The sequence below is a fragment of the Capra hircus genome, chromosome 22, assembly GCF_001704415.2.
Source record: "Capra hircus breed San Clemente chromosome 22, ASM170441v1, whole genome shotgun sequence".
Taxonomy (NCBI): domain Eukaryota; kingdom Metazoa; phylum Chordata; class Mammalia; order Artiodactyla; family Bovidae; genus Capra; species Capra hircus.
Window position 1 is genome coordinate 30,251,453 of NC_030829.1, and position 14,570 is coordinate 30,266,022.

The following is a 14,570-nucleotide window of genomic DNA, read 5'->3' on the forward strand; positions in this document are numbered from 1 at the left end:
TTACAAGGTGAGCTGATCCTTTCCCAGGTAATGAGAATCCCCAGTTCCCCAGGGTGGACGTAGAGCTTCTTTCAGACACTTAGACGGAGGTGAGAAGACCCTACCCCCGCTCCACCACTGCTGCTTTCCATGACAGACATGGGAGCCGGAGGGGTTCAGGCGGCAGCTTCAGCTAGCGCCCTTCTGAGTGGCTTTGCTTCGTTGAAGACCATATGCTGAGCTTGTCAAAGTCATCTGCCTGTTTCAGGCATTCTTGCTTTTGGAAAGTTAAGTTGCTGTATTGGGGTAGGAGCATCACATGTAAGCAGCCTTGCCAAGCTCCTCCCAAATGTCCCTCCTCCTCTGTCAGGCTCTGGGGGCACTCAGCAGAGCTTCACTGAAAGGCTCCCTAGCGTCAGTGTTGACATAGCGTCCTATACGTGTCAGAATCCTCTCCAGCTAAGGAGCTGAGAGGGTGAGCCTCGGAGGGCTCTAAATTATACCAGCATTTCTGAGTCTATTTCTAGTGGGCGCAGATAGATGGTGAGCTTTGTAAAATGGGAAACTTCTATGTCAGTAACATTGCAGTGGTGATTACAAAACTGTATGCTTTTGTCAAGACTTATGAAATCGTACACATAAAATTGGCGGATTTTGTTGTAGATAATTTAAGCCTTATACTGATTTTTAAAACACCTTAAAAAAAAAAAAAAGATGAGTCAAAGTTGAATATAGAAGGGATCTGGGACCTGCGAATGTCAGAGAATTCAGGAAGAGTGGCATGGGAAGGGAAATGGGATGGGAAAGAGCCAGGGAAAGTTGCCTCATCGTTTGGCATGTCTCTGATGGCCAAAAGGTAAGTTTCTGCTTTCGGGTCACTTGTAAGCACTGTGGGCACAGAGCTGCCAAGTTTTGTAGTTTAAGGGCTAATAAAGTCAGGGTGTGGGTAATACTGAGAGAGGGGTTATTTTCGAGGAAAGATCGCTGGGAGGTCTTCCCGCCCTTAGTGACTGTGTGAGCAGGTTCACCCTTGAGTGTCTTTCTCCCCCGGTCAGTGTGCCTGCAGTAAAATGCAACTCTGGAGCCACTTTGAGGGTCTTTTCTACGTGCACCCAGTGTTTACCGCTATACATACAATAGAAGGATAGAGGTGCTGGACTGAAGTACAGGATTGTTTTCATGCAACTTACATGCTGATTCATAGTGTCGATTCCATATGTATTTATTGAACAATAACCATGTGTTACTCCTGTTTTCTACTAAAATACGACATGCAAGACAGTTGAAGTCCTTGCCTTCATGGAGTTTATATTCTGATATTTTGTCCCAAACTGAAATGCATGCAGTCAAGATTAATCTGACTGATTTTATCTATTGCCTAAACTTTCCCAGAAAAACCAAACACAATGTTTCACCGCAGATGGCAGCTGCCAGGAGCCAGATGTGGCCACGAGAAGAATGTCTTCGAGAGCTTGTCATCTGGCTCCAGCTGTGCTAACCTAAGGCCTGGTAGGCAGCCACAAGCCGCATCTGCCAACTGGTGGCCAGACGTGACTGCAGGTTTAAATAATTAGCGGAATCCCTCACCCGGTGGCTGGATTCGCTGTGTGTGTCCTAAGATTACCAGGGCTGTCCAGACCAGGAGCCTCTGTGGTCCCAGGCAGAACCCACAAGGGAACCGAAAATCAGTCCCTTGAGAAAATAGCCGAGGCCTTCTTATCCTGGAACGTGGAGAGGGACGAAGGGGAAAACCCATTGTCAGCAAGAAAGTAGAAATAAACCAGATGTGGCCCCCGCTATGCATGTCTTAATTCTGGCCAAGAGCTCCTTCCTGGCCCAGGATCCCTGCCTGGGGCCTGCCCCTGCGGAATAGCAGAGACGGGAGTTGGCCTGTGAGGCTGTCTCTTTCCTAATTATTGTGATTTTTAATTGTTGTCTGTTTGTGAGAATCATTTATATTGGCCTGTATTGATTTTACCCAAAAGTGATTTGTTGACAGTCATAATTCCTTCCTTTGAAAGCAATTGGATACTTAGAGATGTGCCACGACTTCTCAAATCGAGTGTCTCTGCCTGCCCAGATAAGTATGTACATAAATACAATGCTTCAGCCTACCTGGTGTGAAAGGTTTTTATAAAATGTGGCATTCTTGGTTTCATGTAGCAGGCAGTCTCTATTATCATATGGAATAATGGCAATTTAGGTCACTCATTGTCCAGCCAGCTCCTGACACCACTGTAGTTGCTCAGTAAGTGTAGAATGAGCTGAAAGAATAAGGAAAGATTGCAATGGGCATGCTGACATTCAAGGACAGTGACTAAAAGCGAGTCTGGTTATCTCAAATAATCAATTAGGGAGACATCCTTCAATGTAGAGCAAAAAGAGAAAAAAAGTAAAGATTTAATTGTGATATTTTTAGGGTTCTTTTTTTTCAGATGTCTATATCTGGTATCTGATTATCATAGAAAACACAAAATAGTGGAGATGAGGGTTTCTCTGGGTGATTCTTCTGAGCCTAAACCAGTGGATCCAGGTGTGGACATCTTTATCACAGTGAGGTTCTGCATGTTTTTTTGAAGAAGGCCTGCACTCAGTAAGTAATAACAAAATCATTCAAGTGAGGAAAAATGTTAAGACACTAGTTTATGTGTAAAAACCAACTTTTGTATTCTGAGTGCATTGTGTAAATTTGCCATGCAGGAAACATAAGTGAAGCCATTTGGTTTTGTGGCATTGGTGTGGGCTGGCTAAGGGGGTGGGGGAGAAAGTTGAGGCATTGATAAAGTATGAGGCGAGCCAGATGGTTGCATTACACATCTTTTGTGTTCTTGTTTGCTTCTTAAAGCAGTTGCAGAATTTGGCCCTTGGCGATATTTTCTTCATGCTTGTATGTTCTGCTACGAATTTACTTTTGTCAGAGTCCTTTGAAAGAAAAGCCTTGCTCTTAAATTTTTTTTTTTTACTTAGATTATAAACTTGTGAAGTCAACAGTGTGTTCATAAAAATATTTTTAAGTGTTAAATATGTTAGTAAATAATGAGATTGACTCTTCTTTTTTCTTAGCAGAGTGACTTCAACCATATTTTAATTCCATTCAGAGATTTTTGCAAAATTAGGAAGGTAGAACTGATGGCAGATGGATGGATGCAGACAGTACAGCTACTCTGTTATTCCAGTAGGAATGAGGTTTATCTGATGAGAGATTTTAACTTTCTCTCTTGTTGCAGGTTGTCAGGTTGTGGTTTGCCTATTGTATTTTATCTGCAGGTCTGACTCGGTGATATTTAAGTTAAGTGGAAATGCTGTGGAGTTGGTTGGTGGGTTTTTGCCTTCGTGTTTGCTTGGCATTTATTGCAACTGTTTTTCACACCATCATTGAAATTTATATTTATTTCCTACTGAAAGCAAATTATATTTTGCAGTCACCAGTGGCAAGGAATATTTCAGATGTTCTAAATGTAAGTAAAGGATGATATTTTATCACTGAATGCTTTTAATAAGGATTGCTTTGGAGCTCTTTTTTCCCATCGTGATGGAATGCTTCAGAATAATTTAATGTCCTTTTCACAGTCCCAGTTTGTCTCTCTCTCTCTCTTTTTTTCCTTTTCCTTCTGCTCAAACAAGGGAAGAGCACAAATGTGGGATCCTTGGGCGATGGTTTATTCTCCTGTTGTGCACAATTTCCAGTTTTTAGTTGGAACCTGCGGTCCCCGATGAGAAAACAGGAAACTTAGAGTCTTAACCTTATTGAAATCTCTGCCTGGTTTAGTCATAAGTCTGAGGCAACTCCTTCCAATAATGAAGCCATTGTACGCATCATATCTGATCAGTTCTTGAAATGTTTTAGTAAGTCTATCTTACAACATTATAAGAAGATAATCAGCAGCCTTAGAAGGTCCCCATCTGGACCGTAGAGTTCTTTTACTGAAAGATGTTTTGCCTTTTTGAGATAGCTCTCGCGTTTCATCATCTGTTCCGCTGAGATGAAGTGCATATGAAAAGTCAGTGACTCTGAATCCATCTGTTGTTATTATTTTCCACTGATAATTGGCTTGAACAATGAAATGTCTGTGTCTGCAGCCTTTGAAACTGTACACCCTGTTTATTTTCTGGAGGTCTGACTGCAACTCCTCCCCCGTCCCCCGTTTCCCCTCTTCTTTCTCTCTCAAGCTTCCAGCGAGTGGCACTGGGGTGAGGATGACATCTCTGACTCTGTGCATCAGTATGTGTCACTCAGCATCTGAAGCTTGCAGACGGATCTTTGTCACAGTCCCTACGTCTGTGTTGTTTGCTCGGGGATCCAGCACTGTGGCGGCAAAGAGCTTAGCTGGGGCCACAATGCACGGATCCCTTACCTGGACTGTCGTCTTTATTTCACTGTCCTCATTAAAACATTAATTTCGAGGACAGTATCTAATACCTATGGAATTAGATACTACCTATAATTGTATAATATATTCAGTTGCATCCAGGTTTGCACGATACAGAGCATTAATATTGGATTCCACTAACAGCATTTCCATTAGCTTGCTCAACCAGTATGAGATATAGATGAGCTGGGAAGCATAACTACCCGCCAGAACTGCCAAAACAGTCATTAGAAGCTCCATTGGGATGGACAAAGGCTTTTCTCACAGTGATATACTGATTAAATTTTGTTCTATGGTTTATTTGCATCAAGGTTAGATCCCTATCGTCTATGAAAGTGGGTTATCTAACACCTGACTTGGAAGGTCATTTCAAGACAAAACAGGGAATGGAATAGCATCTTTAGTTTCCTTGGGACCCCCTCTTAAAGAACCTGGTTTATTTTGGGGGGCTTTGGGAATTTTCAGATTTTCTCTTTGTGTTATACTGTAATATATATGTTTAAGACTGGCTTTTTGGAGTGTGACACAATTTTTAAAAAATCTTTTCAGCAATGTTCTCTTCCTTTTGGGGCAGAATGATATAGCTAGGAAACAGCATGGTGTTAGTAAAATAAAACTCACTTTGAAAATAGAAAGCCCTTTGTTGTTTCCCTCAGCTGGCATAATTACGGTGCATCCTCTGAGGCTCTGAAAACTCTGTGGCCTACCCTCCTTTTGGTCCAGTAATAATATAGATACATTCTATAGAACAGCAATGTTAGATTTGCCCCCAAAGTCATGTGTGGCATTAGAAGGAAGTAGGCGAACATAATCTTATTTATGTCTCAATCGAAATCATTTAATACTGCAAAAGTTATTAAAAAATAATTAAGTTACTAAGACCAACACGTAGCTGGAACATGCAGTCAGAGGTTAGAGGTGAGTGCGAGTTAACTCCATAAGCTGAGAAAATGCAGTAGTGAATTCCTAGCGCCCGCATGTTTTTCCTCATGTTTAAATTCCTCGGTTCTAAGGACAAATTATGTTGAGGTATGGCATATTTTCTGCCGAAATGGAGAAAATTGTTGACTGTAATTATGTTATTTAATTGAAATTATAAGTGGTTGAGGCCATTCAGTTAAAAGCATTCTTTCTAATATATGGGTAATGTTTGTAAATGAGTGGTCATGGATTGATGACATTTGAAAGGCAGACGTTTGGGGTGTATTTTTGGAAGACTCAAATTATTTTTCTTAAATCATTAGTGAACTATAAACAGTGTAAAGGGATACTTTTTCTTTTTTGTTTTTTTCTCTTTAATTAGATATGAATGAATATTATATGTGAGAGTATATATGTGTATATGCCTGTACATATTTGTGTATGTATGTATATATTTTATATATGAAAATATTTATACATAGATGAGACAGATTTTTCTGTAGGTACAGACTCACAAGGATTGGTTTATAATGGGGCAAATCAGAGAAACAAGAGGTGTATTTCTGACCTTAAACTGTGGCTGAAAAATATGTTCATTATTTAAACCTCTCGTTGAATATTAGAGACCTAAATGCAAGCAAGCTACAGTAAAACTCGACTGCTGTGTCTTAAGCCAAGTTCTTTTTGGAGTAGCTGGAGATAAAATAACCCTGCATTCCCCCCACCTCACCCCAGCCCAACCCCATACCCACCGCCCCCCCCCCCACCGGGGTGAGTTCTTAATTACTAATGAATGCAATTCATTTTAATTGTTATTATAGCAACAGAACATTTAACTGTCTCCTGTTTAGTCCTTGTCCCCTTGGAACAGGCGGTGTCTCCTGTCAGAGAGAGGACAGGTAGAAGGCACAGCGGGCGTCTGATTGAGCCAGTTATTCATTTGCTGAGTGTTTGTGTTTATGCAAAGGGGCCTCTTCCTGCATATTTAATCTAGAGTAAGGCAGTGGCTTTTGTTGTGTTTAGCCCACATACCTTCAGTCCCTGCTCACACTGCCGCCAGCCCTGGAGCCCCGGGAGCCCGCAGGCTTCCCAGCGCCTGCACTTTCTCCCTCACCAACTCTCAACTTTCTTCCGTTGTGTGAAAATTGCCTCTCCGGCCCCTTAAAGCTTCCCTTCCTCACCATGAACGGGTAAGTGTGTGCGAAGCCAAGGCTCATACTTTTGTTTCGTTTTCCAAATGTTGAGAGGCTACTTTGCCGCTTCTCTGATCCTGGTTCCTGGGCCGTTTGTCAGTTGTTGGCGGCATTGAAATAGACAAGTACAGGTGCCTCCTAGGAAATGTGGCTGAAATGTTCGACTGGCAGAGAGAGGCTCTTGGGAACTAGGGGTTGGGGTGGGGGGAGAAAAAAGGGAGAGAGAGAGAAAGGAGAGAGAGAGAACAGCTTTATTATTCTTTGTCCTAATCCTGTTTTGTAACTATCCTGGAGATAATGCTGCCATTGTTTGCTAAAAGCTTTCAAACAGTGTGCAAGACCGAACTGTAAGAAGGCAGTGAAACTCTGCCGTTGTATTGTCTATACCCGGGCCAGGGTCCTCCCCGAAGGTCTGTGCCGGAATAGGAAGGGTTTTCTTCAGTGGAAATCGAATCGGCTCTTCATTGATATTAATAGCACACTGGAGATGTTGGCCGTGCTGCTCAGAGAGGCGGTTGGGAGGGAAGGAAATCTGATCTTGCTGGGGGGAAGATGACAGCCTCTTGGCCCCACAGTGGAGGAGACATCCATCCAGGCTTAGCCTGCATAATGGCATCCTGGCTTAACTGTTTGCTCTAGGAATTTTAATCTTGAGCTGTTTGTTTTACTATCTGGGGTCTTGCTAGTTTTTGTTGCTGTACTGTCTTTAGAAAGCACGATATTCAGAGTCTCATCCAGTCTTTTTAAAAGTGAATTAAGAAAAAAAAAAGAGGCATACACTATGCCCTTTGATCATTCTGGGGAATGGTGGTAGAAATCGTGTGATAATTTCAAAAATAAATTGCCACAGTTAAGAAGGATGAGCCGTCCAAGGGAAGATACGTCCTATGTAAAGATATTTCAGAGACTAGGAATTGTGTCCAGGGTTAGAAAGGAGTCTTCATTGCCAGTTAACTGTTGCCTCTGTCTGAGTAACTCTTTTCAACAGAAGAGTGTGCTGTTCCCCCGCAGGTTGGAAACTGAGAATTTAAATAAAATTTCATCAACCTTATTAAAATATGTAGGGACTTGGATCTTCATAGGTACAAATCAGTCTCGAGACTTAGAAACATTTATTAACAGTGAGGCTGCTGAAGGTTTTTAATAATAAAATTACAAATACCTTATCTAATTGTAAGTATATGACTTTTATGCTCTGTTTTTAAGGGGAAAAATACTTTTTTTAAATGAGGAAAAGTAACTCCGTCAGAGCACCTTCTGTGATTAGCGCTATTGTATTCTTAAATTTTGATTGATAGAGATAATAGTTTTCACTTAAAAATACAGACAGGTACTTTAACTTTCCATGACAATAGCTATTTGCATTTCTTTTATCTTTTTGTTTAACATTTGTGGGGGTTGGGACGGATTTGATTATTAACTCTTATTGCACACACTCAAGGTAAATCTAAAACAAAGGCTTTGTTAGAGCTTCAAAGAGAAAACAGCAAATATTGTTTTTAGGTTTCAACATTTAAAGCCTGCTAGAGGATACCTATAAAATATTTTCACATGACCATGACCAGGGTTTTACTTTCCTTGAAGGTAAGAGAGTGGTTTTTTCTAAATGAGATGGGCCAACGTGGAGTTGCTGGGGGGCTGCCAGCCTGAAGTCATTTCACGGGCAAGCCTCGCCAGGTTCGCCTGCGCCATGTGGCTTACTTCATATAGAGTATTTTAGATTTTTCTTATGAGGATGGACCCTAAAGTCAGTGCCTCTGATTTAGCTGAGGGTCCCAGATGGTGGGAAGAAAGGAGGCAGAACGTTCCTCGCAGCAACAGGAAGGGGCAGTGGGCAGTGATGGAGCCACAGTGGTAGATTCCTTGGACAGAGAGAAGAAAGGACGTGGTCCTTGTGAACCAGCAAACCTGGCTGATGGCCAAGGTTGCCTCTGGTCCCGGAGATCTCTGCTGCACAGTAGTTTTCCTTTTCTTTCTTTTCCAATTTTCTTCTTCCTTTTCCCCCTTGGTTTACTCTCCCTGTTTTTCTCCCTTCTTTTCTTCCTTCATTTCTCACTTTTTTTCCCCCTCTTTCTTTCCTCTTTCTTTCTGTAAATGTGACTCAGTATTTGAAATATTTAAAGCAGGAGGCGGGTGAAGAAACACTTTGAGGTTGTTTTCTAAGTGGATTTTCTTGTCTTGAATGCAAAAAGTGAAGTGACCCTCGTGTTATCATTTTTCAGCTAGTCGAGTTTGTACTGAGATAGCTGTGTTATTCTAGGACATCTTTGAAAAGCAAGACAGAAAAGCCCACATGAGTTAAGATTTACGGGTTAAAGAGACCAGTAATCTCTTGGAAATAGGCCCCTTGAGCCTTTCTGTTTTCTCAAATGAAGTATATGTCATTTCATGGGGATATCTGGAAGGATGGAAGGTTTGAAACATGCTTCTGGACTTCAAGAAGAGGTTTCTCTAACCAGAGATGAAACTCCTAACTGCTACCTTTGTCATGGGGCAGAAGCTGGTGTTCCCTATCCCTGCATCTCAGGGACACTGACACACAGTAGGTTCTCAACTGGCAGTCACTGGATTGAAGGTTGAAATGAAATACAGTGGCTGTCTTTCACAGTCTCTTATATACTTGTACAAAATAAATACAATGCTGAAATCCTGATGCATATCATTTGCTTGAGCTTCCATGAAAGAAGAAGGAGAAATATCTTTAATGGGAAAGCATAGAGCATGTGTTGTTCATTTAGCTTCCTGTGAAATGCCTGCACCTCTGTTCCAACGAGGCTCTACCAATTGGCAAAATCACATTTGTTAACTTAGGGGTCAGATATACTCATATAAATTATGAAACTGAAGCACTGTATTAAAAAGGGGTCTACAGAGTAAAATTCCTAATGGAGAATAGGGGGGAATTGGGGAGGTAGAGGAAGAAGAAGGTGCATTAGTTTTCTAACCTAGCGATCTCAGCTGAAAAGTCATGTCTTGGTCAAGGTCTTTATGGTCATCAAACAACTTTAGGTAAATACATTACCGCATACAATAGTTAAGAAACCACACTTCGAACAGTTTCTGGTGTCACAGGATCTTGCCTGTATGGAGAATGACATGAAAAAAAAAAAAGTAATTTCTATTTACTGTATTCCTGGTTCACTTTTAAAAACCTAAAATTAATAGGGAACTTGAGAAAGAAGGGAAAAGAAAAAAATGAAATTTATTTTTCTGACTCTTTTTTGAGAGATGACAAGTGGGCTGGAGGGCAATATTTTTCTTTTATCTCTCTCTTTTTTTTAACTTAAAAGCATTACTTAATAATTTTATTTTAGTTTTGGTGCTTGTGCTATTGGTAAACATGCAGATATGTATTTGATATATTTAATGAGGCATAGTGTTGTTTTTTTTAATAGCAGTTTTGGAAATGGAAGTTTTATGTTTTTGAAAAAATGAAATGCACTTTTTTCCTAGTTATTGATTTCTGATTCTTCTAGGCTAGTAATGATACAGACTCAGACCCCAGTACTACTCCCTAATTTTCTTGTCTTTTATATTGACATATTTCATTTAATTTAGCATGATGGCAAACAGCTGTTGAACTATTAATCTTTTCTCAGCAAAGCTGGAAAAAAATATCTTTTAGATTACTTTGCTAATGTATACTAAAAACTAAAATCAACAGAAATAAATTAATGCATGGTCAAATGTACAATGCATATTAAAATTTTTGGAACTTCAAAATGGGGGGAAATAGGGTTTGTATTCTACTCCCAGTTTTTTCTGTCTAAGTAAAAATTAAATGTAGCCAAATTTATATTCCTTTAGTGATTACAAGATGGAGGGTCAACTGTATGATATCGTTCTTACTAACTTTTGTTTCCTCTGGGAGAACATTACAGATCTGTGAGGGGGAACCAGCTTCTGCTTCTGCTCTGAGTTCACTTACGTATCTGTGTAGATAAGCAAGTAGAGAAGCAGACTCAGTACTTACCTGGAAATGTTCTGCAGGTTTGAGTACAACACTCGAGATAACTTTATTCAAAGTAGGCATTTTCAGCAGTCTTTACAATTAAATTTTAATAAGGTACAGTTATTTACCAGGCCTATATAATCTTTGCAATGCAATCTTATCTGCATTGCAAAGTCTGATACTAGAGACCCAACTGCCAAACATGCAAAAATAGATGCAACTCAATAGACAAACATGAGAAGTAGTTTAGAGTGCACACGTTGGAGGGCATCTCAAGTAAAAGGGAAGGAGAAGGGCATTCTTGCCTTGAGTTGAGTAGGGTCTGCCACAGTTCACTTACTTTCCATTTAAGATCGGATGAGTGGTGGAGGTGGACGTCGCTCTTGTGAGAGATGGTCTCCTTGCCTCTTGTCTAATGAGCTCTTCTTCTTGGCGTGGGGCGGGGCTGCTCTGTAGATCACAGCATTACCTCGAGGACCGGACCATCACTGCTTTCTCTCTTTTTTTTTTTTAAAATCACCGTTTGCCCTCTAACCAAGTTCTCATCCCTGGAGAAACCAATCCCTGGTGACACACCTCAGCAGTAAAGCACACGATTTTCATTTTCAATTTGAATTGTTTTGTGTCAAAACAAAAAGATTTGGGGCAGGTTGCAAAATAGTAATTTCAAGTCCCAGAGCTTAGGGTTTTCCCCCACCCGAATGGTGCACATTTATGGTGAAAACCTCCAATTTCCTCTTACAGTAAACATGAAAATTATGATTTCACTCAGAGCCTGCATTTTTTCCCAATCTTAATGGCAAGAATCTGCATACACTTGCTTGTGGAAATGTCATAAATTGGCCTCCGATCAATTCCTCAAAGATAGTACACACCAGAGTACCACTTTCAAATTTTTAGCCCTGGTGAAATAGAATTTAACTCTTCTCAATGATGTTTGCCTTTCCACATTCAGGGCCAACAGCCGAGCGATGAGCAGAGATATATTCTGTATAAAATTTAAACTACTTCATTACATATTGTTCTGAAGAGTAAGCAAAAGGATATTAACATTTCAGTAAAAGAATGGTATGACTTCACCATCTTAACAAAAATTATATGAGCATTTGGTCAATTGATGTGGAATGAATCCTGTACCCTGTCGGTAACTTGATCTAAATTAATAAACAAATGTTTTTCTTTTCACTTCTGCCATATGTTGATCCCAGTTACATGGGCAGAAAGAGGCAGCTTGTAATGTTTCTTAAAGGATTATACACTGTTTTGCATAAGGGAGTATGCAGATGCAGGAGTTAGATGTCTTCTGTGCTTTCTTTGTGTTTTAGGAAACTTGATTTGAATTGTTTATTTCATCTGACATGAACCGTTTTTATTGAACTGAATAGATCTGCTAGATATATTGTAAGTGGAAAACATTGTGAGAACAGCTTTCACCCACTGATGACCCCCCAAACCCCTCCCCAGGCTGAAAATTGTGATGCTTTTATTCATTTTGAAAGGTCCAGAGTGGCATAAAGCATCTTGTCTATAAGAACTAACTCACTTGCAAGGGTGGGTGGATGGCGGGGGGAGGGTCTGTTTTAATGAAATTAGAGATGTTGTGAATGTTAACCAAACAGAGACAGGTTCAAGTAGCAGTCTGGTTTCCCAAAGCAAAGGCCTATGACTCACAGGTTATTCCACATGAAATAAATGGATAGACAACAAGATGATAAAGAGTTGGTAAGCAAAATGTGAAATGTTTCACCTTGACTTTTCCAACATCCAAGTTGTTATTGTCTTGAAGAGCTCAAAGGCACATGGTCCGGTAAGTGGAGGTCTTGGCACTGATTTTTATTAACTCTGAATGTCTTTTGCCATTAAATAAAATTGAGTTATTTCGTTGTTTATCTTGCGTCTCTCCCAGGCAAATAGGTGGTTGCTGCTTTGTCTTGACATTCAGATTTTTGATATTCTCTTTTGTTTTCAGGGTAAGAAGTGACCTTTTGAGGTGACTGTAACAGAAGATTGCTTGGCAGAAGCCAAAAAAGGTAAATGCAGATATAATTAGTGGAATTACGTTAAGGACTCTATCTACTGCCTTCTCGGCATCTTAATTCAGCTCTTTTCAGATCTCCTAATTATCAAATTTGCATGTATTTATTTGTGTAAGTACATATGTAGCGTATTTTTGGAGGCCTTTAAAGAAAAGACTGCTCTTAAGAAATGGTTCACAGAGTCACATTTTCCCCTCTAAATATTATCAAACTTTTCCCCTGTTTGTGGGAGTTCACTTCTTCTTTTTTTTTTTTTTTGGTAGTTGACTTGGTAGTTTTGAAGTTAGGAAGGAATATTCACATCACAAAAGTGGTGATTCATAAAATTAACATGCTGCAAATAGGAGTAACGCATGTCAGTGTTTTGTGCTGAAGTGGTGTCATCCGATGGATGTTCATCTGGCGGCTTTATAATCACCTTCTTTCAGAAATTAATAGTCAGGCACCATAGCAACGCGTCGTGTTGATGTAACTGCTGTGTGGCGTGGGGCATGTCCCTGTGATGTCAGTGCTCAGCTGCCTTGTTCTCTTGACCTTACTTGAAAATCAAATGAGTACTTGATTTTAAAATTAGAAGTTTTCAGAGAGACTAATGTAGGTTGATGAATTAAAGCTAAATTAAATTTTCTCAAACTCACTTTTGGGAGCAGTGGTAAAAAAAAAAAAAAAAAAAAAAAACCACTCTGGTTAAACTGGTTATGGAGGCTACATATTTGTTTTGTTTTGTTTTGTTTTTTGATACCCAAAGTATCTCCCCATTGAAGGCAGGAGTCACCTCACTCAAGTTCATGTTGCAGGTCATTTTTAAGTCTGATGTTTGTTGAGGAGCAAGCATCTTCACTTTATTTTTGAATCTAGTCCAGTGGCACTTTCATTTGAGTAGATTTGTGTCAATTTTAAAACAGGTTACCTGCCAGCCTGGTTGCGCAAAGCCTTTGTTTAGATCTTACCAACATAAAGTTTATGAATTTGTAAGATACAGACTTCTTTACTCTTTAGTTGAGCAAGGTTTTTTGTGAAACTTTCATAATGTGAAGATTCTTAGATCGGTCTTGTTTTTAATCTTACTCAGGGCTTGGGGGTTCTAGAAGGTTGCATTCTGGCACATTTCATTTGGACTGAAAAGTCCAACCAGCTTGCCTCATTTCACCATGTTTGTTGTTTAATTTAAACTGTGTGGGAAGCTCCTAATTGTCCTCCAAGGAGGTTATAGTACCTTTCAGATGTCCCAGCATGGGAAGGGGTGATTCCAACCAGTAATTAAGGTTATCAAGTCATACCTAGAGTGCTTTTCGACAAAGCGCTTCCCAGCTTCCCAATCTTCATCTGTTTCAGGGATCTGCAACTTTTTTCTGCAAAGGGTCATCCAGCCACCGTTTCCTGTTGTGTGGACTGTGCCTCGGCGGCTGAGTTGTATGTACATTGTGTACTATCTCTGTGACCCCTACAAGATCTCAGTCCAGAGTGTTGCGTGTTCAAATCCATGCCAGGTGCTGAACTCATTTCATGTTGGTAGCAAAAGTTTGTCGTGAAACTAAAGATTAAAGCTGAAAAAGTGGTTGAAAATAGAAAATATTTACCTTGAGAGTTGAGTTAACCCTACAGCTCCAAAAATGGACTTAATTAGTAGGTTTTCATTGTTTTATTCAAATTTATGTATTCAGATAAATTTACAACATATCTGTAAGCATAAATTATTTTCTCCTGACTTATGTCTTTATGATGAATATGCTTACACCCATAACCTGAAAATGTTTGAATTTGGATAGAATAATTTTTCCCAATTTCATGATATTGTTTAAGATATTGTGAGTCAAGGGCATGTTTGGGGGAAAAGAAAATTTCCAGGAATGTGTCATTACCGCTGACTAAGAGAGGTAGCCCATAAGGAGAAAAAAATGCTTCTTTGTAAGTACTGTCAAGAACATGGTGTATTATGGTATATGCTATCCTGCAAGTCAGGAACCTCTTGGCAAATTTCAGGACCATAGATAAATTTTGTCCTTCTGTTGTCTTCTTTCATAAAACAAAGGAAACTGAATAACACATTCATCTAATTATTCTTTTTGTCTTGACAGCTTGGAATCTCAGAGTAACAATTTTTGCTTAATGTTAGTAG

At 39.8% G+C, this 14,570-nt stretch overlaps 1 protein-coding gene across 10 annotated transcripts in view; it reads left to right on the forward strand.

The window, feature by feature from the left end:
• Positions 1-14,570, forward strand: part of FOXP1 (forkhead box P1) — a 624,629-nt gene that overhangs the window by 271,569 nt on the left and 338,490 nt on the right. For all 10 annotated transcript variants that reach the window (XM_018066793.1, XM_018066805.1, XM_018066804.1 and 7 more), the window contains one exon: positions 12,385-12,445. The gene's annotated coding sequence lies outside the window, so the exon portion shown is untranslated. The remainder of the gene's footprint in view (positions 1-12,384; positions 12,446-14,570) is intronic.